The 26,165-nt window shown below is 50.0% G+C and overlaps 1 protein-coding gene across 1 annotated transcript in view; it reads right to left on the minus strand.

Moving 5' to 3' along the window:
* The window catches only part of Ptpre (protein tyrosine phosphatase receptor type E), a 112,737-nt gene that overhangs the window by 45,009 nt on the left and 41,563 nt on the right, over nucleotides 1–26,165 (minus strand). Inside the window, exon 3 of the mRNA XM_090345606.1 lies at nucleotides 18,165–18,187. The gene's annotated coding sequence lies outside the window, so the exon portion shown is untranslated. The remainder of the gene's footprint in view (nucleotides 1–18,164; nucleotides 18,188–26,165) is intronic.

Consider the following 26,165-nt stretch of genomic DNA (forward strand, 5'->3'; position numbering starts at 1 on the left):
CAACTACCAAACGGTTGATGATGCCTCATCCATCCACGCAGCGATCCCTGCTGGGGCACCCGTTTGGGGCCATGCCACGTGCCAGGAGCTGGGCAGAGCGCGAGTGGAGCCCTAGCGCTCTGTTCATGCACGGTCTGCCATGGCTGGGTTTCCTTGCCAACCAACACCTCCTCTGCACCGGCTTCCAGCTAGGAACCCTGCAGTAGACTGCCAGACTCATGTGAGACTTTTTCTGTAGAGCACTGTCTTGCTGTGAGCTCTCCTGGGCAGGTGGTTGTCGTTAAACAATCTCCCTGGAAACACACACATGGCCCTCACCCAGGGTCCCTGAGAGCACTGGCTGACCTGGAGAGGTCATGGCAGAAATAAACCCTTGGGGAGCAGGAGCTGCCAGGCCGGTGGCAGCCTGGCTCTTCTCAGCACAGGCACATCCGCTGTGGATTTTGTAGGGGACAGCTGCGCCTGAGGCCACCCCTGAGGGCTCGAGTTCCTCCTGGCACAGCGAGGAATGGGACTTCCAGGCAGTGTCCAGGCTGACCTGGCACAGCCGAAAGCAGCTGAGCTGCCCTTCGAAACCCTGCTCTGGCCTGGGTTTTGCCACAGGGATGGGATCTGCTTGGTGGGAATGGGATCTGGAAGGCAGGGGAAAGGCAGAGGAAAGCCACTGCAGCCACACAGCCACGGAGCCTGGGTGATGCTTTCAAACCCTAACCACCCCTTACTGCAGACACACCAGGCTTCGTTGCATTTGCCCCTCAATCCTTGACTAAGGCCTCGGGCACCAGGAGCCCCACATTTCAGCACCCCAGAAGGTTTTCTGTGTGGGGACACAAGACACATGGCCCTTAGCTTGCCTCTGCAGGACATTTTCTAAGAGGAGAAAGTCCTCCGATTCAGACAGCACTATTGAAATCCCCCCAAGAAGCTATTTGGGGAGTGGAAGAATTAAAACCACGCTAAAATGGAGAAAAATCTTAACCAAATGTTTCAATCTATCTTGTATATTACTTGGGATAAAATACCATGCAAGGAGAGTTCTGACCCTTTAGCAGTTCATAGTCTAGCACGCTGGAAATCAAGAGGCCTGGCTGGAAGGAAATTTAAGCATGAATGCTTCCAAAGAACTAGATTTCATAATAGTATCATCTTACTTTTTTATTGTGTGTTGTTCCATGAACAAGACACACCACACACACACACACACACACACACACACACACACACACACATTTTGATATAATACAGTACAGCTGGGCTGAGATACTACCTGATTAGAAGATAATAACAGCCCTTTCTCATTATAAGCTGTATGCAATGGGTTGCTTTTTCTCTGCCCCTGATAACAGATAACAAGTATTAGAACTAAGCAAATATGAAAGAGAATCATGGCGGGGGCCACAGGCTCACACCCATTATTTTAGCTACTCAGGAAACTGAGCTCCCAGGGTTTGGAGAACCAAAGCAAGCAGAGAAAAGTCTATAAGACTCCATCTCCAATCACCAGCAAAAAGCCAGGCTGGGGAAATGGCCCAAGTGGTACAGCCCGATTGTGGCTTTGAGTTCAAACCCTGATAGTAGCAAAAAGAAAAAAAATGAAGGAATACAGCATCCACTCAAGATAGAGTCTATGCAGAGGCTCAAATGCTCCGGGATTCTCTCATCATGCACTGCTCCTGGGCCCAAGACAGCAGCTTCCTGTCAAGGGGCTCACACCGTCACCCACAGAGGCAGGAGATATCTGAATACTGCTCTTCGCTTCCAGGCAGCGAGCCTTGACCGAATTCTTGCAGTGCCAGGGGACAGCTCCTCTTTTGAAGGGAGAGCCAGAGCTTAGAAACCTCATCTACCCTGCAGGAAAAAGACCAGGGCTCCAGGATAAACTGATTCAAAGGAAGTACCACTGAGAAGGAAAGCTGATATTCTGTCCCGGCACGAAGCTACTTCTCATTGCAAGCATCAGAAACAACCCACAGGCGAGGTGCAGCTGGCTTACCCACACAGCTGCCATAGTTAGTGAAAAACTGTTCGCACCGTTTGCATACACACAAGTCTCTGGAAGAACATACGGGACCTTCAACCACCAGCAGTTTGCTTTCGGGGAGAGAGGAGGCGGGAGGAGAAAAGCAGGGCACCAGGAAAAACTTTCTTCCACTAGATTTGGGGAAACATTTGGACCGAATGGTTAGCCAGCTTCATGTCAAATACTTCCTAAAAGGCCGTGGATGGGTGCATAGTAATTGAATGATGCACATCCAAAATTTTAAACTGGTCTTTCTTGCTCAAACAACACTGAGGTTTTTTTTTTTTTGTCAGCTATAGGACTTGAACTCTGAGCCTGGATGCTGTCCCTGAGCTCTTCAGCTCAAGGCTACTGCCCTACTCCTTGAGCCACGGGGCCACTTTCTGAGTTCTTTTTTTTAAGCACAAGAAAAAATTAGCTATAAATGAAGTAGCAGCTTGCCAAGGGAAGAAGACATAAACAGGCTCTTGTCTTTTACAGACAGGTGAGGTGAACGGAGACACCGCTACAAAGCATGGAATGGCTGTGACTTCTAAGTCACCAAGGAGCGATTTTCGATGTTAAGTACAAAACTCTTGGTTTTCCCATGACATCAAGCAGCCACGAGAGGATGGCATGTCTCCATGCCAGCAGCGGCATTTGCCCTGGGGTACTTAGCCAGCAGGGTCTACTTTCTACGTGGTCAGCACGTTCACGCCCACGACACGGCACTGGAGACAGCACGGGTGGCACACACCCTGCGGGGTGGGCTACCGCGCTGCAGGGCACAGGTGACCGATGTGGGCATTCCCTTTTGTGATTTCCTCCCCAGGCTCTGGGCACTCACACTGTGCCGTCAGGACTAGCAGCAGGGGGAAAAAAAGTCCAGCTGGGAAACATTTACAGCAGCAATTGCTCGTCGGTCGTTGAAACCAATGTTTGAAAATAAATTTATCGTTCAGGGCACTGTAGTGACTTTGTTTTTCTTTTGGTAAGTTTAAACTCCTACAAGGGTCGGCAAAAAAATCTAGTTTAGCTGCAGTCTGTGGTTCCAGCGGGGTCATCAGGAGCCTTTCCGGGAGCCCGCAGCCATCACCCCTCCTCAGGCGACAGGCTGGACCCAGGGCCCGCAGCGAGGAAGGAGGCGAGTGAGCAATGCAGCCAGGTTTGCCCCTGTGGCTCCGATTTACCTCTCAAATAAAAGTCACTGCTGGTCCTGCACTTGCCAGGATGCGGTCACAGCAAAACCCACTGAAGGAGCCCCTGAGGGTGAGGCCGTCAGGGTCTGGCTTTCCGATGTGGCCCGGCTTTCCAACGTGGCCCGCAGACGGTCATTGTAGGACGTGCACGGACGTGGGGCTACTCTTACAACAAGTGACTGCCAGTAAAACAGTACAGCGCGGCCAGTCTCATGCAACAGACCGCAGGACTCTCACCCTGCATTGCGGAAACGCTAAACCCTCCTTGGCCAGGACTCTCCACTTCCTCTCCTCAGCGAAAAGAATGGTCTATTTCTGGCATGAGGTGGCCTTGAAGAGCTAACGTTTCTTCTCATATTGAAATAATTTATTTTCTTCTACAGTACTTCTTGAAATTTAAAAGAAAAAGAGAGGGAGGGGAAGGGAGAAGGGAAAGAGAGAGAGGGGAAGAGGGAAGGATGGAGGAAGGGAGAGAGAAAGGGAGAGAGGGAGGGAGAGTGGGAGGGGGAGAGAGAGAGAGGGAGGGGGGAGAGGAAAACAGGGAGAGAGCATGTAGGGAGAGGGAGGGAGGAGGAGAGACAGAGGGAGAGAGGGAGGAGGAGAGAGGGAGAGAGAGAAAGAGGGGAAGAGGGAAAGAAAGAGATAGATGTGCCATCAAGCTTTCCTCTGTTATCTGAAAACCTGAATCTCTGGCTGCTGCAGTCTGGTGGGATGAAGTAGAAAACTTTTCATCCCAGCGTCTTGATTTCTGATTCCACAGATAATCACATCTTAGGGAATCTGGCAACTTTCATGTGCTGGTCCTAGCACATGAATTTAGGGGCCTAGGTACTGTCCCTTATTAGCTTTTTTACTCAAAGCTGGTGTTCTACCACCTGAGCCATGGCTCCCCTTCTGGCTTTTGGCTAGTTGAAGAGCCTCATGGACTTTCCTATGGGCTGGCTTCCAATCACAATTCTCAGATTTCAGCCTCCTGAGCCATCAGGATCACAGTGTGAGCTTCTGAAAGGAGCAGAGCAACTTTATAAAGAAAGGGTGCTTTCAGTGATAAGGCACTGGTGCCTGTGCTAGAAATACCTATACAGCAAAGCCATGTATTATACTGGGAGAAGAGTTGGCTGCTGCAGGGTTTTGTTCTAGGTTTTTTGTTGTTGTTGTTTGTTCTTTTTTAGACAATTATCGCCCAGGCACTCAATGTTATTTTGATACCCTGAAGTGGCATTTACTGTGTGCCAAGGAGTATTAGATATTTGTACACTCCATTTCATTTAATTTACTGATTCCTGCCTCGTATACAGAAAAAAAAAAGCCCCCACAGGGATGGGAAGGTTCTAAAAGACAGCAGTTCAGGCCAACAATGATCTTAGAGGTTTGTTCTGGGTGCCAGGGCCCAGAGCCAGGCCTGGGTGGCAGCATGGATGGCAGACACTGGGCCCTAGGCCATCAGCTTCCCACCTTGCTACCTTGCTTTCCTCCATGGCTTCGAAGATCACATCAGTCTTCTGTGAATCCACTTAATTTCTGCATGTTCCCTTTCCCCTTCTTTTTCTGTTGATAAGGAGTTTCTGAAGCTGTGATTGGAAACTGTCTCCAAGGCACATGGCCAGTGCTGGCGTCTGCAGCAGGGCTGGGGCTGGCTCTGATTCCCCAGGGGGGTACCCGCCCCCCTCCTTATGTCTGCTGGTTGCCATGGTGATGCTGCATGCCAGAGGACCCGCTGCTTCCACTGCAGTCATGACACACTGGAATCGGCCATCGGGATGTTCAGCAAACACACACCTGGCTGGCCACCTAACCAGGCTTGAACTCTGGGCCTGGTGTTGTCCCTGAGCTCTTCAGCTACCACCCTACCCTTTGAGCCACAGCATTATTTCATTAGAGAGAAGAGTCTCATGGACTTTAGTGCCCGGACTGACGTTGAACCGTGATCCTCAGATCTCAGCCCCCTGAGCAGCTAGGATTACAGGTGTGAGCCACGGCACCCGGCTGACCCGGGCCTTAATGGAACTCAACGCTTCACGTCAGAGTGGTCGGACCTGCACCCCGAGGGGTGGAGGTGCTGGACACAGGGTCCTCACTTCCACTGATTTACCCTTCCTTCAACAATTGAAGGACAGAAACTGGAAAACACAGTTTCAAAAGCAGCACAGGAAACCAGCATGGAGCTATATATTTTCTGTTGGGAGATTCCCTGACCTGTGGGGTGTTTGTTTGTTTTACTTTTTTGGCCATAGTTGCTGTTGCGTGAATATTCTTGGTCCTCCTATTCATGATTTATGGGACAGGACACGTGACCACACACACACACTGTCTCTGATCCGGTCTGTCATCTTAAACGCAGGCTTAAAATCTAAGATGTAGGCTCTGCTTGTAGGTTTCCAAAGCCCTGCCTTCCTGAGGGATGAATGACACAACGGGGAGCTGGACTTGGGCTCAAGGACTTGCGTCCCCGAGGCTAGACGAGGAAGCCAGAACGCAGGGGAGTTGTGGACCCTGTGGCTCAGGGGCAGCAGAGGGACTGGGGATATTGTTCTAGAACAGTCGCCCATTTCAGCACTGGATTCTTATCGGTTCCTCCCGGAGCTCAGGTCCCAGGACAGCACAGGGCTGCCCCGAAAGCAGCCCAGCTCCTGTAACAGTGACGAATCCACAGAGCAGCAATGACCTACTCGGGCTTCTGACGCTGCTCTGTGAAAAACTGGTTACGTGCAGCTGAACTTCCAAGGAAACATTAAATCTAAGTTTAGCCAAATTAATGGAGTTTGATTCATTTTGATGATGCAACCCCTGCCCCCATCTATTTGTTTTCATTTTTGCTTTCTATTTCTCCTTGATCCTCTCTTTCGTTTCCTCTCTTCTCCTTTACCAGGAGCCTGCTGTTAAGGCTGGCCTGCCTACAAGATAAGAATGCTTGTTGTTTTAGAAATACAAAAGAAGCACTCCCCACGCAGGAAAGAATGCTGTCAGGCCTCAGACACAGAGGGTGCAGCGACAAATGGACACCCTTCTTAGAGCACCCACTTGGAAAAGTAAGGAGGGTTGTGATATTTGCCGTAATTTGGAGCAGCCTGCATGTGCCAGCCTGGGCCTGGGCCCGCAGGGCCCACAGAGCCTGCAGACAGCTGTTCTGAGCCAGCACTACTCTCTCTGCCTCCCTCCTCCTCACTGCAGAGAAGTAAGCAGCATGGTCACAGGCTCAGTTGCTGATGTAGGCGCGGGGAGACAGACTGCGGGTCTGGGAAGGTACTGATGTGGTCCCTGTCCCAGCGCCATAGTTAGAAAAACTTGGAGACACCTGGAGGGCCCTCATTCTGGAAGGGAACCTCAAATCAAGGTTGTGTTGTTAGGTATGGGTACTAGGAAAAGAGTCTGAGCCTGGTGCTAGTGTGACACAGGAGAAGGACACACCCCGTCTTCTCTCTCCCCGTGCACGTCGAGAGCTCCTGGGTTTATTTTCTATCACGGAAGTCATCATCTTAACGGTGGGTTTGGGTGCCATCTACTTAACACACAGTTATCTTAAAGGCTGTCTCTAGCCACTCAGTAGTTTTCTTTGAGTGAAAAACAGCTAATGTTGCATGTTTCCAAGCAACAGTACTGCATGGTCTCTGAGAAGCTCACAACCTTCCAATCATTAATTGTCATTCACTGTCCTGTGTCCATGCCAGAGCCATGGAGGATTTCACCCTGAAACGGGGACCTGATGGCTTCCCTGGCATGAATTCTCCTTGAGAAACATCAATGTTCTCACACCAAGCTGGCATCTGACATGGAGCAGGTTAGAGGAAGCGCCTTCTTCCACAGCTACAGCTCAGGCCTTCACCTGACATCAGCTAGGAGCAGCTTGTCACTCTGTGGTGGCGTTGGGAGCACAGAACCCAGGTGTATGAAGTACTCGGACCTGAAGAGAACCCTGGAAGACACAAGACTCCTCTGCTGCAGGAGGCCTGGTGAAGGCGGAGCTGGTGTTTGAATGGGTCTGCTGGAATTCCGCTCTTCACTTTCTCTTCCTGCCTTTTGCTCTCTCAAACTAAGCTCCTGAGCAGCAGAAGGCAGAGAAATAGTTCACTGACTTAGAAGACAATTTTTGCAGCTAGTCATTATGTTCAGAAGCAGATAATCTTCCTTATCACTATCCAGGGGGTGCCATGAGCGTACTTGGTGCTCTTTTGCCCCGTCCTTGATCTCAGACATTTAGGAGACGCATTTTGCTTCTCCTCTCTGAAAAGAAAGCTGTGCAAATGCGTTGAAGGCTGGCATGGCCCTCCCTCTTGGTGGGCTGGAGATTGACTCTGCCCGCCGTGGCTGCGCTGCTCAGATGGAAGCGGGGCCTGCAGCAGCTCCCCACCACGCCATGCACTCCTCTGCACACCTGCAGCTCGCACCAGGGCCTCATCCCAGACAGATCTTTAAGGGAGTGAGTGACGGTATTACTATATTATCAAGACGTACAAGTCCAGTGCAAGTCGGTGGCTTTGGTTAGCTGGCACATCCACTAGCTCCCAGAATCCCCGGACCTGGGGTCTGGTAAGACAAGTGGCATCCGGGAACAGGAAACTGGATGGAAATGCAGGTCAGCACTGCCACGCCGAGGGGGAGCAGGGCTCTTCCTTCCATTCCAGCACAGAGCAACTCAGAAGCATCAACAACTCCATCTGGCTTCTGCCAGCCCTGTGACAGAATGTAGCCAGGCTAACTGGCCTGCAAACTGGAAAGACATCACCAAGGCCAGCCTGGCTCTGGCAGAGGAAACCAGTGACGAGTGCCCGAAACACTTATGGGTACTGGTTGATTTCATCTATTTGCTTATACCCAGCTTGCCCCTCAAAGTAATGGGAGGAGTATTAACTGTATTTCATGGAGTACTAATTGTATTACATGCTTGACTGAGGTTCACTGTGGCTCTGTGCCAGCTCAAGTCTGAGGGGAGAGGGCCAAGATCCCTGTGCTGAAGGTCAGTGCTCTTCTGGGGAGAGGGTGGGTTACACGTGGATGCCCTTGTAGTGGGGCACATTTCCATAGCAACACCAAGTCAGAGAGACAGAAGGAGCACTCGTGGGGGCCAAGCAGAGGGCATCAGGTGGGCTGGGCAGGGGAGACTTCTCCAGAACCTGGAGAGACATCAGGGGAAACTGGAGCTCGATCTGTAAAAGGCACCTGGCCCTGGGGAGAAGAGTCCTTCTACCACCCCAAAGGTGACACCTCCCTGCCCTGCCCTCTACCTCATGCGCCCCTGGAGTGCGGTCAGAGGCCACTCAGGCCAGCTCGAAGGGCTCCAGGCCAGAGGCTTAGTGCTCCAATGCTTTGACGTTCATCATCATTTACCTGTGAACTTCCATTTTGCTGATGGGCGGTGGCACATGTGACAGGGACCAGGGGGCCTTGGCTCACAGGTGGCCTGAATCTGTCGCACCCCGCTAGGACATGGTCTTTACAGTCTGTCTCCTGCCCCCACCCACAGCCTCCACTGTGCTCACCTCCCCCTCGGGAGGCTGCCAGGCTCCCTCCCACGGCCTGGCCCCAGGCCTCAGAGCCTCTCGGGGCTCAGGGAGCTGACATGAAGGAGGAAGAAAAAGGCAAAACAAAAGCCACAAGGATAGGTCCAGAGGGAGAACAAGGAGGTAACGGGAAAGCGTTTTCCCTGTCCTTTGAACAAGTGACCTGGCGTTTTCTGTGCCAGGCCCTGTTCAGTGGCCAAGTGAGCTCCCCTGAGTTGATCATGGTGCTCAGATTCCCGCCCAGCCCTTCGGATGGCTGATGCCATTCTTGGATTGAAGATGTGGAAGGAGGTGCCTAGAGGAGGTATTTCAGTTTTCAACTTGTTACGTGGGTATCCGGTAAGAGGTCTGGGTTTCTGCTATAAGCACCTGAGCTAGAGAGGAACTGAGACTGCTCCTGGGGCCTGCGGCTTGGCTCTCAGTGCTGGCCATTTTTCTGGGCACCATTGAGCCTGAGAGAAAACTAGGGAACAGCCACCCTCTGCAGATTCTCAGCCACAGCAGGCCCCAGGCCCAGGCTCGAACGCTGAATGAAGGCAGGTGCCTTGGGCTCTCCCAGGGGGGAGAGCACTTGCTTACTGTGTTTAGGTTTTGGGTCCCATCACCAGACAACAAAAATGGTCAGGTCATATAGGGTACCAGAGGCTCATGCCTATGATCCTAGCCACTCAGGAAGCTGAGATCTGAGGATCAGAGTTCCTAGCCAGCCTGGGCAGATAAATCCAATAGACTCTTATCTCCAATTAACAAGAAAGAGCCCAGAAGTAGAGATGTGGCTCAGCGATGGAACGCCAGCCTCGAGCAATGAAGCGCAGGAATAACACCTAGGCCTTGAGTTCGAGCCCAATACTAGCACACAAACACAGAAACACTGGCCCTCTCCAAACAGACGCAACACCCCATCAGCCAGCCTTGCATCTTGGATCGTCCTCACCTCTAGCATGGACCACTTTTTGTCCTTGCATGAACAGAGTTTTACAGCCCTTCACAACACTGTCAGGGTGTCTCTAGCTAGCTGAAGACACCGATGCTCTGGAAAGGGGTGGCTTGGTGGCAGTTCCCCAGCTCCTCGGCGCTGAGAGCCAGGCTCCACCTACACTGGATTTGGCCCTTCTCCTTCAGATCATCTTTGCCCAAGACAGACTCCATGGAGTGGTCTACCCACCTCTGCTCTTGGTTGCTTCTCCTCTGATTTTCTTCCTCCTCCTCCTCCTCCTCATCCTCCTCCTCCTCTTCCTCCTCCTTTCTCTCCCCCTCCCCTCCCACTCCCTGTCGCCCCTCCTCCTCCTCTTCTTTCTCTCTCTCTCTCTCTCTCTCTCTCTCTCTCTCTCTCTCTCTCTCTCTCTCTCTCTTTCTCCCCCCCCTCTCTCTTTCTTTCTTTCCTGTTACTTCTGCACATTATCATGTGGCCATACTTATCACCCTCCCTGCCTAGGTGCCATCTTATGAAATCTGATGCTGGGCTTCCCTGGAGCTGGCAGAAGGGAACCAAGATTTGATTGCTTCTCACGCAGGCTTCCCTGCTCCATGCCCAGGCCAGGTGGCCCATGTTAGAAAGCCCAGGAGTCTACACTCCACTGCCTCCTTGGGGGATGGTGCGAAGGTGACAGCTTAGCTAGACAGGGCCCCAAAGCAGAGCAGAACCACTCCGGGGGCCTCAGCACCCCAGGGTTTCTTTCTTTTTACATTTCAGTGAAGGTCATGGACCTGACGAGGTGGCTAGGCTTCCTCCCCACAGGCCAAGATCACGTGGAGTGAGCAGAAGACAGGGAGAAAGTCCCGCCAAAGCCTGGACTAAGTGACAATAGCGCCAAGTTTCTCACCAAGGAAACCTGCCATGTGGCTTCCTAAAGGGCCAAGATTCAGAGTAAACCTCCTTGAAATATTCTTTTCTCAATGACACAGCTTTTGAAAACATCATGAAAAGAACCATTTTTAGAAGAAGACAGTCTCCCCTTTGGAATGGATCCGGTCACGTGGTTGAGTTCGCCATTCCCTAAGAGCCTGGTGCAGGTCAAGTTCTGTCTCTTCAGGGATGATATGACTCTGCCCCTTGGTCTCCACCACCGGGTACATTTCATCCAGTGTATATGAAAAATAATATTTTAAAGGAAATGTGACTTAATTCTCCACTCCACAGGAGGAAAACATGCAGCCACGGGCAGTGAATCACTCATTACAAATTAAATCAATCCGCCCACCACAGGAAACAGCCTAACAGAACGTCAGTGCTGGCTTCAAACTGGAAGGAGGCCAGAGATAGGTTTGGGAAATAGGGACTCCTGAGAATGTGACCTTGTTCCACCGGTGTGTGTGTGTGTGTGTGTGTGTGCACATGTGTATGTGTGTGCATATGTGTGTGTCTATGTGTGTGTGAGTGTATATGTGTGTATGTGTGTACATGTGTCTATGTGTGTGCATGTGTATGTGTATTGTGTGCATGTGTGTATATGTGTGCGTGCATATATATATGTGTGAGTGTGTATGTGTGAGCTTGTATATATGTGTGCATGCATGTGCATGTGTATGCATGTGTGTGTGCATGTATGTGTGCATGTGTATGAGTGTGTATGCGTGTGCACAGGCATGCATGTATGTATGTGTGTATGTGTGCATATCTGTGCATGTGTGTATGCATATGTATGTGTGTATGCGTGCATGTATGAGTGTGTATGTGCATGTGCATGTGTGTATATGTGCGTGCATGTGTATATGTGTGTATGTGTATGCACATGATTGTGTGCATGTGTGTGCATGTGTGTGCATGTGTATGTGTGTGAGCGTATATGTGTGCGCATGTGTGTATGTGCGCCTGCATGTGTATACATGTGTGCACATGTATGTGTGCATGTGTATGAGTGTGTATATGCGTGCACACGTATGTGTGTATGTGTGTGTATATATATGTATGTGTGTATGAGTGTGTATGTGTGCATGTGTGCATGTGTGTATGCATGCATGTATGTGTGTATGCGTGTGTGTATGCATGTATGTGTGTGTGTGTGTGTGTGTGTGTGTGTGTGTGTGTGTGTGTACCTCAAGTGCTCCTCGGTGGCCTGGCCTGCACTTTCCGCCCAAGTCTGCTGAGAGCTCCCCGGGAAGGGAGCAGGGAGAACTGAGAGGCACCCAGGGTTTCTAAACAGCTAAACAGCTGTAGTAAGAAACCACACCTGCAAGTAAGAACAAAACCATCTTGGGGCCCCAGAACCCCTGGCCGGCATGGGCCCCAGAACTGCGGGAGAAGCTAGCTGTGTTGGACTAGCTGGTATTTCTGCGTAAGCCTTGGAATCCAGGCTCAGAGGTCCCCAGTGCTGATTCCCTGCATGGAGCAACATTATGGGAAAAGATTGCTTTTCAGATAGCAGTTTTCCATTCATAAAATCCACTTTGGATGTGGCGCTGTGGCTCAAGTGGTAGAGCACTGGCTTTGAGCTGAAGAGCTCAGGGACGGCACCCAGGACCAGAGTTCAAGCCCCACAGCCAACAAGACAAAACAAAATAAGCAAAAACAAAAGTCCTCCTTATAAAAGCCTCAGACTTTTGGAAGGATAGTGAAAGAGCATATACCAGTGAGGGGGAAAGGAAGAGCAAAGACAGCTGCCACCTGGTCAAAGTGAAGATTTCTCCACAAGTTCAAGTCCCACCAATTTCAGCCTAGCAGGAGAGGGGACAAACGGAATTGACCACAGTTCTGGTGGATACACATTAGGTGTAAGCAACCCTGATATGACTGAAAGTTCTCATCGAGAGTCCCTTAAAACCCCAGCCCAGGCTGGCATTGGTGGCTCATACCTGTGATTATAGCCAATGAAGAGGTGGAGATTTACGGTTCAATGCCAGTCCAGATAGGAAAGTCTGAGGGACATCAACAAACTTCCACAAAGCTGTGAATGGACCTGTGGCTCCGTGGTAGAGTGCTACTACCCTTGAGTGAAAAAGCTTAGGGACAGGGCCCAGGCCCATAATTGAAGCTCCAGGACAGCACACACACACACACACACACACTCACTCACAAAATTCCCACCTAGTGCTTCTGAGTGTAGGCAAGCCTAGGTCATGAGCAACAATTTGGACTCACCCAGTTTTCTCCCCGTGAACTATTTCTATACAATCTTTTTCTGCAAAAGACTGAGCGAAACATACATTTCTGTTTATTAGAGAAAGGACTCAAATACTGGCCTGACTAGCTGTACTTCCCAAAGCCAGAACTGTGCTCTACCACTTCGAGTCTCAAGAACTTGCACAATTATGAGCTTGCAGAGACATTGCCAAATGCTCGGTGAGGGAGTGGATAAACCACAGCTACCCTGGAAGGAAACAGGCGAGGCTGGGAACAGAGATTAGAGAACCGAATCTGGTCAGCAGATAACACACGGAAAGCTCTAGGAGCCCTGCCAAAATCAACTCACGTGATCATGAAGTGGCTCCAAAATACAGCCATCTACCTGCACAGCATCTGCAGAATCCCAGATATGGTCCTATAGCTTACAGTTCTCCACTGCTTGCATAATTCTAAAGCAGTAGATTTCACACTGGACATGCTTTGGTTTCAGCAGTAGTCCTGAGGAGCTGAGTGTTTCCGTTGGAAAGGAACACCTCCAACGGAAGCAAACACGGGAAGATATCTGTTGACTATCGTTAATGGATTTCAAACAACCCTGCGAAGACTGATCTGCCATAAGAAACAGTACAGGGTTCATGCTCAAGTGATGTGTGTGTGTGTACTTACACACATGTGTACGTATACGTGTACATTAGATATACATACGTCATATGTGATGCCACACGGCTGCATCCCCTATCTTAGCAACGTTGTATTTTCTCATCTTTAAGATGGGGGTAACAAGACACACCACGATCACTTTCCAGTACTGACGAGGCACAAAGGAGATCTCCAATTCAGCTTATCTTACAAACCCTATGCACGCCTTACCAAGATAAGATTTGGATTTGAACTCAGGGTCTGTCCTTGCGAGAGAAGCACTCTAGAATTTGAGCTCCAGGTCTCACAAACACACTGATGCTTTCAACATAGGGCAGGGAAGTGATCTGGCAAAACAGGAAGCAGGTCAGCTGTTTTTGTTTTTCCCCATATCATTTTTCTCCAACATGCTGTTTTTAGTCATTTTTTCAGCAGCTGCATGGTGACCTGGTAGCTTAAACCAATGTAGGCATCTCCTATGAAGGTGCTGTCTGTGCCATTTCTGCTAGCCAAGGCGATCCTGGTACAGCTGCCTGCACGCAGTCAACCATCAGCAACACATTTCTTAAAACTGTTAGAATTCAGTCAGCCCACATCATACCACAGCCAAATCCAATTTTTGTTTTAGGCTCATGCTGATTGCTATTCAACAAGGAGAAAAGCTCTTCAGAGAAACCACTATTTGACACCTTGTTCAGCAATTCCACAAGGATTCTTTCCGTTTCCCCTAACATTTTAAAAACCTTCTACCAAACGTTGCATCACGAGTGGCTTTAGAAGTCACTTCGGCCTGGCAGCTTTAAAGCACCCGCTGTCCCATCTGCTGCTGGATATGACAGGATGTCTCCGGAACTGCCCTTGAGGGCCGGTTCCTGGCTCCGGGGATTCTGGCTGCCTGCTTGCCCTTGTACTTGTCACCTGACTGCCTTCTAGGGTCAGTGGCCCAGGGGGGCTGAGTCGGCTCCCCATAGCTCATAAATGTCTGGTCTTCTTCCCACCCTGTTGTAAATGCCACCCCTCAGGCAGCCGGTGCAGGCTTGCAGCTGCCAGTGCCATCTGTGTCTGCAACTCGAGTGACACGGGCAGGAAAGCCTTCCGCTACAGACCAGTTCTTGTTCTGCCCCCGCCAGCTCACGGTTTCTTTCCGAGTATATCACTTTTAATTAAAATGCCTCCCTGCAAATCCAGTTTTAAGGAAAAAAAATCAAGAGGGTGATTTTGATGATAAAAGTAGGAAATACCAGGCAAGGATGGGACAAATATATATAATTCACCAGCCAGTCTATGGTCCTGCAATATGCAGGGATTGCTTTGCTGGAGTGGAGAACTTCACTTGATTCCTGGGGGGCTGACATCCCTCCAAGCACTCTCTGCCATCCCAAACCCCAGCCCCCCCCTCCGCCGGCCGAGCCACACTGGTTTAGAAACTCAAACCCAGATTTCCTGCTCAGAGCTGGACCAAGTTATCTTGCCAAATTTTCATTTAGTGAAGGTTCCCTGTTAAATATTCGTACAGTCAATTTGTCCTTTATAAAACATAAGCAAGCATGGGATAAAATGAAGCAAAACGGACTCTTCTTTTGCTCCTCCCCGGCCCTCACCGTTACCTCTTGTCCTCCTGAGATGATACTTGGGCTGCATCTTGGCCCTGAAGAATCCATGTTTGCCTCTGCCCTGGGAAAGGGGGTCTAGAATTCTAGCTGTGTCCTGGATGTGCTGCAAGCAATGTGAGAAGGCCGGAGTCTATGTGGGAAATCCAGGTTCCTCCTTCCTCCAGGTGGAAAGAGTGACTTCAGACCACAGGCCTGCCTCTGCCAGGAGGAAGTACCTACCAGATGCTTCCAGAAGCTACTGCTTAGAAGTATGTGGAATCTATTCCCTGGGTGGGAAGAAGATCAATTTACTTTAAATTCCTAGGATGCCTTCCCAAACTTCACTGGCTTACCAGGTTGGGGGAGTGGGGGGAGAGGGAGAGAATCTCATTGTCAAAATCCTTAACATCAACAGAAAGCCGTCATTTTTCCTGCCTGGCACACAGAGCCTTTCTCCGTGTTGTTTGATTGGGAAGGCCAGGCCAGGACTTGCAGCTGTGTTCTGCCAGCTGAGATCAGTCAGCTGCTGAGCCCAGTGAGTCCTGCCCTGCCCCGCCCTGCGCGAACACAGACCTCAGAAGGACAGAAAAATTCATTCCTTCCAGGGAGGCCATTCACACCAAAACCAAGAAAGAAAAATAATCCAAAGAGAAGGAAACCTCCATGTGTTGAAAGTGACAGAGGAAAAAGCATAGAGCATGAAAGAAAAAAAAAAAACTAGCAAAAGAAAAATCTAAGTAAAACTTAAAATCCACAGCTACTTAATAGTAACACTTTCATTTGGCTGGTCCTAATACTTTGGTATTTCTTCTTCCTCCTCCTCCTCCTCCTCCTCCTCCTCCTCCTCCTCCTCCTCCTCCTCCTCCTCCTTCTTTCCTTGGTCATGAGCCTGGGCCTGGGCATTGTCCCTGAGCTCTTCAGCTCAAGGATAATGCTCTACCGTTTGAGCTGCAGCACCACTTCCAGTTTTCCAGTGGTTAACTGGAGATGAGTCTCAAGGACCAGGCTGGCTTTGAACAGTGATCTTCAGATCTCAGCCTCCTGAGTAACTAGGATTATAGGCGTGAGCCACTGATACCCAGCTCCAAGTAAGTTTCTAATCTCAAAAATTAGGAACAAATTCGTCTCTGGTCACTGAAACCCTGAAGCAGTGGACTGCGTCTCAAATGCTTACCAAGGAAAACACAATGTGCTTGACGACGGTACAAGAAGCGGCCCCGTGGGCAGAGTCCAAATGCAGGCAGCAAATAGGAGGCCCCTCAAACACACACTCCTCGTGTCCCAGAGAAAGACTTTCAAAGCCACAGGCACTTTGAATCCAGGAACTAGAACAGAGGCGAAGGATGCGGCCGGCAACTTAGAGGTGACACCTCTCTGTGCTTTGGGCACTGCGAACCCATGGTAGATTTCTACGCTTGCAACCTTGCCATGGGGGCTGCTCCTGAACATCTCCCTGAGTTTGAGACAGAGCTAGAGAGGCAAAGCACCAAGAAAGCATCTTTCCCGGGACTGCTCAGCTAGGGAGCGCTGACTACACTGGCAGGCAGTGAGACAGCTGGCCCCAAGGCTGGGAGGTCCTAGAAGGGGCAGAAGGCAAGACTATGATGTGGAGAGTCCTGGGCTGAGTGGAATACACAGGAATACACAGTCGCCTTCTTGAAACAAACTTGCACCTTCTCAAGCCGGGCGCGGTGGCTCACGCGGTGGCTCAGGAGGTTGAGATCTGAGGACTGCGATTCAAAACTGGCCAGAGCACAAAAGTCCTTGAGACTCTTATCTCCAATTAACCACCAGAAAATCAAAAGTGGCACTGTGGCTCAAGTGGTAGAGCACTAGCTTTGAGCTGAAGAGCTCAGGGACAGCGCCCAGGCCCTGAGTTCGAACCTCACAACAACAACAATAACAACAACAACAACAAAGCCAAAACCTGCACCTACTCCCTGTGTTTGGGAAGGAAATGAACCCATGGGTCTGACCCTCAAAATTCTCCATCCCAGTGTGCAGGGCACATTTACTAAACTCTGACCCACCACTTATAAAAGGCATCATATGCAGAATGTATTGAGGTTGACACCTCTGGCTTAGGACAAGGGGACAGAAATTACAGACTCCATATCATTATTTTAGCACTGAGCTTCCACTTGGACCCCACCGTTGACATGGGTCCATGTAGATTGTGCCAATCAGAATCAAAGACACCCAAGAATGATGCACAGTAACATGCAGAATAAACTGTATTTAGCAAGTAGCAAAGTGAGGCTTCTTTTTCTTTTACTTCAGAGATTGGTAATTACATTTAACAAACCCTATCAACAGAGAGAGAAATAATCATGCAACTGAAAAAAACTTCAATCACTCCAAGAGACCTGCAGGCTTTCATGCCTGGACAGAATAGTACCACAGAAGGCTCCTTGCTGGAAGACAGGACCAGCCTTGGACAAATGAATCAATCTACAGATTGTAAAGTAACTGTGGAGCACAGCAAAGTTGTACACTTGGAAATACAACTTCCTAGTTGCAATGCAGGGCCCTGACAATGCACAGAGCATGCACAGAGCATTCTACATGCTTTCTCTGCCCACGCCACAGCTCCTAAGATTTCCTTTCCTCCATTTCTTTGGGAATCTTACTAGCATGAGGTTGATTAAGCAGGTCACCAAAAGGCTACTGTGTTCACAGTTGTCTTCTTCTACGGACATCAAAGCAATAGACATTTGCTGCTGGCTGGACCCCCAAAGGCATAAAATCGGTGACACTAGCATCAGAGTCAGAAAGGCTCCTGTCCAGCCTTTCTCCCCACTACACATCTATTTAGGAAGCTAATATCATCTGTACAATTTCACAACTCTTGGGAGACCTTGCAGGCATCAAATGTGTGTCACTGAGATAAGGACAGCCCTTGTTCAAATAAGCACAAATTAGAGAAAGGAAAGCACGTGCACACAGTGTTTCAACACAACTGAGCAGCTGAGTCCAATGATAAAGATGGAACAAAACATGTGCCATGAGCCTGTGCAAGCCAGGTAAAGCCCAGGGATACCCAATGTCTCCTATCCCTCAGACCTTCTTTTTTTTGGGGGGGGGGCAAGATAAGCCTTCTCTAACAAATCCCACACTTAAAAACATCTACTGAATTATACATCAGAAATTCAATTGAGAAAGTTTTGTACTCACCAAAGTGAAACGAGGGCTATAGTCTGAAAAAGAGAAGAATACAAAGGAAAGCATTAGTTTTTGGTGGAGCTGCTGGTTACGAATTCCAGCCCATATCACCACCACTGGTGCACGTGTGCATTCCTGACACATTGCTCAGGTCGTCTGGAGACTGTCTATCTCGACGGCAGCTTCCTTCAGCGGCAACCATTGGAGCTCAACCGTGTCCTAACCCTCAGCTTCCTCTAACCTCTGTCAGTTCAGATTGGGGTGGCTGACGGAGTGCTGGGCATTCAACCCCAGCGCTTCCGAGCAGACAGCGCTTTTAATGAAGCTAATCCAGTTGTCTTCCCGCTGCATCACCCTCAGCTCATCACCCTTCAAGGCCCAGCTGTGGCAGCGCCTTCACCCAAGTCTCAGTGCCACCACTGTCACCACCCAGGTTCTTTTCCTTCAAAGGCCTATGTTGTGGGGCCAGGAGTTTGGCCTAGTGGCAGACTGCTTGTCTAGTACGCACGAAGATTCAGGTTCGATTCCTCAGTACCATACACATAGAAAAAACTGGAAGTGGTGCTCTGGCTCAGGTGGTAGAGCTCTAGCCTTGAGAAAGTCCAAGGACAGTGCTCAGGCCCTGAGTTCATGCCCCAGGACTGGAAGAAAAGGCATATGTTGCCAGGTGCCAGTGGCTCACACCTGTAATCCTAGTTACTCAGGAGACTGAGATCTGAGGATCGCAGTTCAAGGCCATCCTGGGCAGAAAAGTCCCAGTGAGATTCTTACCTCCAATAAACTACTCAAAAAAGCCAGAAGTGGCTCAGTGGCTCAAGTGGTAGAGCCCTAGCTTTGAGCACAAAGAGGCTCAAGGACAGCGTCCAGGCCCTGAGTTCAAGCCCCAGGACTAGCAAAAAAAAAAAAAAAAAAAGAAAAGAAAGCATCTGTTTATGAATATACAAATTGTATGCTCAATAACATACACATTTCCATGTCATGAAATACTCCTGTTTCAAGTGCTCCATTCAAAGGCTGTTCAATTCATTGTCATTGGAAAGAAACCCTAGCCTCCTTATCTTCCTAGCTCCTCGGCCCCACCCTCTTGTCTTCTCTGACAGCCACTCATCTCCTTCCTCTGTCTCTATCGACAAACTTCCCTGTTCTGGACATTTCACGGAAATGGGCCCATCCTGCCTTACCACAAGAGCTGTCTCTAGGCCCTTCCATGCTGAGACTGTGCCAGCACCTGTCTCTCGGTGGACCAAGGACGCCTCCCTACCCATGCAGACCCATGGCTCTCCTGTTCTGGCTGGTACATGGACTCACACAAGAGCTGTTAGCTCCCATCTACCTGAAGATGGAGACAAGCTCAGTGCCACCACACAACTGTACAACCCAGAGGAAAATCATGTTGCCATTGTCACTGTTTTAAAATAGCTGATGTAGCGCACGTGTTCTACCAAAACAGACTCCTTGTTATTTTAGTTTAGGCAAGGCTTGCTGTTTTCAACCAATTGTAATCAAACCTCCATAGTGAGAAATCATAACAAGTAAGCTATAAATTATTTTGTGGTTATAAACGAAACATTTGACTCATGGGTATGGGTTTAAAGCAAAGGAAGAAGAAATAGCTCTGGTTATTACAGAATTTAAAATAGACGTGGACAAATCCACAGCTAATATTATTCTTTTAGCACTGTGGTTTTGACTTAGGGTTTCATGCTAGGCCAGTGCTCTACCACTTGAGCCATGCCTCCAGCAATTTTGCTTTGGTTATGTTTCAGGTAAGGTTTTTTGATGAGGGGAGGTTGATCCTCCTACCTATGCCTCCTACATAGCTGGGATGGGAGGAGAGGCACACACCACTATGTCTAGCTTACTGACAGAGTTGGGTGACATATAACTCTTTGCCTGATCTCCTCTCAAATTCACTAACCTCCCTCATAACCTTCTCAATCTCTGCCTCCCAAATAGCTGGGATGAGAGGCATACACCACATTGCCTGTCTAACATTATTTTTAGTGGCAGAAGACTGAATGATTAACCACCAGTCCTGGAAATAAAGAAAAGATATCTGCTCTTAGCACTCACATTGAACCACCTTGTACTAGAAATCTCAGCCAATGTAACAAAGTAGGAAAAAAGGGAAGAAGACATGGGAATTAGAAAGAAACAAATATTCACCAAGGACAGGAAATAACGAAGAAAACAGCAAATAGAACCCAAGGAAGAATCCAGCTTCTAGAGCCAGTAAGCAAGTTACAGGCACAGGAAATAGACTTAACCTATACAAACTTACTAAATATGTATACTTGCTAAAAATGAACTACTGTGACTGAAACTCAAAAGCTACCTGAAACAACGTCTCATCATCTACCAAGGAAGCTACTTTAAATGACAGAGACAATCTGTTAATGAATGGGGAAGGCTCCAGGGACCAGAAGAGGGCCTCAACGCCCGGCACACAGCAAAGAACCCACGGGCAGAGCTAAGGAGTGAGTGGTGCTGGGCAGGAGGTGGGGTCTGCCGGGGATGGGTAGACTGCCATTTTGAAGAAGAACGTACTATAAGTGCCCAGCCCTTCAGCTCCACAATAACCCATGGAAAATGCTCGAAAATGACCTGTGGGGTTGGCCTGGGGCCAAGTGAAGGAAGCAGTCAGGAATGGCCTTGGCGTCACCATCTCCTAAGGTTGGACAGAAATGTTCAAAATACCCCCAAATGCACCGTGATGTAAAACTCAGTGCAATGCAGAAGCTTCTGGATCAGTGCTGCAGCTGAAGGCAGCGGTGGAGTCAACCACACTGAAGCCTGGGGAGGTGTGAATGCAGAAGGGCAGGCTCATTGCCAAGGTCATTTAGTCACTGAAAGAGCTACTGACAAAACCCCAATCAAACGCAGACAATGCATTAAAGTCAAACTCTGGTATAAGGTTTTAAAACAGAGCAAAGAATATCCTGAACCCCGCCAACTACGTGATAGATAGATAGAGGCTCCATGAGAGACAGCAATGTTGGATTGGCTTCTGGGTCACACATTTGGGTTCCTCCAAGTGCAGAATTAAGAGTGTTCTCTAAAGTAAACTGGCACCCTGTGAACGCTTCCTCAGCCTGGGTCCTGAAGCAGATGGTCGCCTTGTTAGGAGAAGGAAGTGCAATGAAGAACAGGCGGGGGAGGGGAGGGCAGTTCCTGGGGGCGGGGCAGTGAAGCCTGCCCGAAAAAACCTAGAAGCTTCCGGCTCTTATGGAGCGCAACATCCTCCCAAAAGAGGAAGGAGAATCAACCACATTAGATGTGTTGTGCTAGTTCAGGGCTACCCCGCCCCATCGCCTGGCTACCCTAAGGCACACAGATCTATCTTAGAGATGAGGACACGGAGGCCTAGAGGGAATGAGCCCACTCTTGGCTGGGCTACACTGCCACCTCCATTGGAATTTTCCATTGTCTGCTTGGGGTTTGGCTTTAATTTCTGTCCTTCTGCATTCCTGGTGAGGCTGCCATTCCCTCAGGCAGCCTCTCCTCCTCCACATTCCCGCTGAAGGATTTGGTGGACGGCCTTTCTGTTCATTCTCATTGACGCTGGGTCACCCATCCACTGCCAGGGACTGCACCACTAGGCTCTGTGCTCCACAAATATCTGGAAAGAGCCAGGCTGGTAACATCCATCTTGTAGACAAAAGTGCCCTGGACCTGGCCAGGCCACAGACCTGGAGTGGCCCAGCAAACAGCTGTGGTCCTTGTGTTTCCAGGGAGGAGAGCAGAGAGGAGGCCTGGCCCGCCCAGGGAAGCAGGCTGGGACAACACTGGAACAGGGGAAATCCACGCTGAGGAAGGCGGGAGGGCAGGCAAGGTCAGTTCCACGGAAGAGCTGGGCTGGGAGGTGGCTACCACTGAGGGGTACCCACTGGGGCGGTGGGGGGAATCCTTCCCACAGAGGGGGACTCCCACAGAGCAGGGGGGTTCCCACAGAGGGAGGAATCCCATGGAAGGGGAGGGCTCCCACTGAGGTGAAGACCTCTTGTAGAAGGGGAGGGGCTCCCACAGGAAGTGGCCGGGGAAAAGCCAAGTGAGCAGAGCCACTGTGAATCTAATCCTTGCAAACAAGAAAGTAAAATGGCAGTGGATAGGGCCTGCTCTGTATAAGGGGGAAACTACCGCCATCTCTGAGAAGGACAGATCTGGAGTTCTCTCTGAACTCAGATGAAAGTAAAAATGTCTTTCTATGCACACGCACACAAGGGACGAAGGCATCAGAGCCATTTGAGTGGGCAGACATTATGCAGACCAGCAGCTCGGGCATAAGCGAGCTCTTATTGTACATGGACAGCAATATTTAAAATCTTTTTCTAGATGCACATTTGTGTTTTTCTACATAGCTAACTTACCTGGCGTGTGACGGTGTCAGGTTGGATGAAGAGTTTCTACGTCAAGGGCGCCCAGAGCTCTGGGCCGGGGCCTTTAGTGTATGCAGCACTGCCTTGCGGCAGCTCGGAGGGAATGAGCTGTCTTTCCTGATCCTGGCTTCATGCTGTCCAATTCCTGTTTTTTTCCCCAAGGCGCCAATCAATGAGTCACAGCCCTGGGTTTGTAAGAACTGCCCATCCTTCTCGGCCCTTCAAGCCCAGTGACTATGACTATAAATGTATTTGGATTGGTCACAGAGTGAGCAGTGGGCGAAATAAAGAAGCAGCAGAGCCCCTGCCACGTGTTCCACACACCGTGGGCGTGGATGGCATCTTGCCCCGGCCCCCTGGCCCTGACCTGCAGTCTCAGACAGCTCCACTGAACCCAGACCAGAGAGAACCTGTCATGTTTCTGACCCTGCCTGCCTCCTCTGTCAAGCTCACAGATTTCTTGTTTACATTCCAAGCAGCAGCACAGTGGCTAATTTTTCTGTTTCATAAGCAGGAAAGCCAGGTTGTAAGGATGACTGAGGTCCATGGAGGGAAGTCTCCCTAAATGCTGGAGTTTGGGAAGATAATAGTTTTGCCTAACACTTAGCCTCAAGCCATCTGACACTGGAGTAAGATCAAAACAAAGTTGCCAACCCTTAAAAAAAAATACCTAATTTCTCAGCCATCCCAGACCCACACCCAGGATCCTTCAATATTTGGCAACTTGCAGTAGTTATTTGTGGGTGCTGATGGCCAGGATTCTGGTGGAGCATGTCTGCAGACCCAGCGCAGGGCCCCTCAGGGCCCCTCAGGCACACACAGTGGGGTGCCTGCTGCTCAGACACCATGGAATCTGGTGATGCAGGGAGTGCTCTGTAGGTGTCCATGCATAGGAGGGCAGAGCCCTGAGCAGAAGGCTCTGGAGATTGGGGCTGGGGTAGGGGGCCAAGGGGTCCCGGGTGTGGTTGGTCTGCTGTTTGCAGTGGTGGCTTCTGGTCACGGGGCTGTCAGGACATGACTGTTACCACATCATTTATCTCTCACAGACATACAGAGCCATTCCTCAGAGACCAAGAAAATGCATTAGCATCTTCAGAGAGGGAAAACCACCCTGAAAATGGCAAGCCTGCTATTCAGAACACAGCACCCACAGCAAAGAAGTCTGCTAGGTTATTGCTAAGATTTTTTTTTTTTTGGTGCTGGTACAGGGGCTAGAACTCAGGGTCTAGGCCCTGTCCCTCTGTGGTTTTGCTCCAAGTTGGTGCTCTACCACTTGAGCCACAGTCCTACTTCTAGCTTTTTAGTGGTTAATTGAAGATGAGAGTTTCATGGGCTTTCTTGCCTGAGCTGGCTTGGAACTGTCATCTTCAGATCCCAGTCTCCTGAGTAGCTAGGCTGAGAAAGGGTGTACCAGTGAGGAAATCAGTTAAGTGATGATTTGCCAGTCAGCTAGTTTTTGGGCAAGGGACCCTCAATTATTTTGGTTTAATGGTCTTCTATGCACCCTCACTTCATCTAGTTTGTTAGGAAAAATCTTTTCTATATCTCCAAATCAGAGTCCAGCTTTAAGACCAGAGAGAGAACAGCTGGGGGGAGGGGAAGGAAGGAGTGAGAGAAGGAGAGAGGCTAGAGGGGGAGGCATGGAAGTGTCTTTAGTACAATTTCATCATCTTCAAGTGGTAGCTGCGGTGCCTCCATTTAGACTAGAGCTCATAACAACAAAGCTTACGGGAAACTTGTAAATCACCAAGCCATAACAAATCCTTCTCCACGCATTGTTGAAGACAAGCACCTATTTTCCCTGCCAGGGACAAAGTTTTCTGAACTCAGAATGAATCCCTCCTCCACAGGCGGGAACACTGCCGCATTCACTTGACAACAAAAAAGGCATTATGATGAAAATATGCAGCGCCCGCCTCGGGAACAATCTGCTGCCACAAAAACCACAATGTGAGGCTGCATTCTGGTTTGCCTACCTAGAAAGGTCAGCTCTCCTCGTCCCTGCTGGGCGGCACATCCATAAATCTCAAGGAAACACATTTTCTCCTTTGTGATTCATCTTTAAATCTCTACTACTGGGTTGCAGAGACAGCAGTGACATTGGAGGCCAGAGGCAGCCTGGGGTCCTGCCTGTCCTTGTCCACCTGTGGTGATGCCAGGCCCCTCCCTGCCTCCCACTTGACCTGTGGTCTTTCTGTAACATGCAGTCCACGTGGGATGGGGGAGAGGGAGGAAGCAGTAGAGTCACTGCCCCTGTAGGGGTGGTAGGGAAGGCTAGGGTGTCTGGGGCAGATGCTGCCACCTCTCTAGACCTCCAGGGTCTTTCCCATGAGCTCCCTGCTCTGCTGTGAGGAGTCAATGAGACACTGTTGTGTGGGGGTGAGTCCAGAATCTATGTGGGAGACCCAGGCGGACGACAGAAGGGCCACAGCTCAGGCCAGAGGTCAGAGTGCAGCCTCTGGAGACGAATCACCACATTGGTGAGGACAACGTTAGATACTTGACGGGGACAATTCCCTCTGCTCCCTGTAACAACTCTCAGCTGACTCCCATGAAGCCATGGAGACAGAGAAGAGGTTGAGCCAGAACTGGATCAAGCTGGATCTGAAGCCAAAGTCCTCAATCAGTGACTCCCCCAATATTAGCCCAAGAATAGCTTCTGGGGAGACAAGCTACAGTCAAAGGGCCAGGGATGTGGTGATGTCCAGTAGACTGGAAGAAGGGCCCTGGCCATGAGGCCTCCGAGAAGCCACTGATACACCCTGACCCCAGACAAGCAAACACCACCTCCCCCTCAGCTCATCTGAGACTCCCCAGAAAACTCAAGCAAAGGCCTTGGTGGGACTCACTAAAGACAGGCTGGGCTCTAGAAGTCGAATTTGAGGACTTGCAGTTGACAGGTGATGTGGGAGGGGGCCGGCCCCTCCTGGCATGCAGCACTGGCTAGCATGCAGCGCTGGCTGGTATGCAGCGCCTGTCTGGCTGGCATCCATTGTGGAGGGAGCACATGCCTGTTCCACATGGCACTTCTTCAATGATGAGTGGCCACAAAGCCCATAGTCACACTGGCAATTTTATTGTGTCCCTGGCCCCTTCCTCCTCTTTCTCTTCCCTCTCCCTGTCTCCCTGCCCCTTCTTCCCTTCCTACTTTCCCTCTCCTCTCTGGTAGGAAGTGAAGATTCTCTTCTCCCATTCTCGGCTGCCATGCCGTTCTACCAAGGAGCAACGTGACTATGTGTGGAACCCAGAGACACCATCCCTCAGGCCGCTTCCTTGGGTGTTCTGCCACCACCACAGAAAAGTCACCGCACACAGGGACGGCGAGCACTTCAGGGGGTGTCATTGTAGCATGGCGTGTGCCCCTGACCAGTGGCAGTGACTCACAGGAGGACCCCTGTGAATGACACGGCCCAAGGCCTCTGTGGCTGTGCCTAGACACTGACACCCGTGGTTCTATAGCAGATGCTGGACAGAACAGGCTTTGCAACATCCATCAGTTGGCATGACATGGAATCCTATCCAGTTACCAGCCCTAGGCGGATTCCACCTGATTTACAAACACGACTCATTGTGGAAAACCTTCCTAATTACAATGAGATGACATTTCTTTAATATTCTGACGATGTAAATAGAAATA

Source organism: Megascapheus bottae, chromosome 15, assembly GCF_031878675.1.
Source record: "Megascapheus bottae isolate mThoBot1 chromosome 15, mThoBot2.hap1, whole genome shotgun sequence".
Taxonomy (NCBI): Eukaryota; Metazoa; Chordata; class Mammalia; order Rodentia; family Geomyidae; genus Megascapheus; species Megascapheus bottae.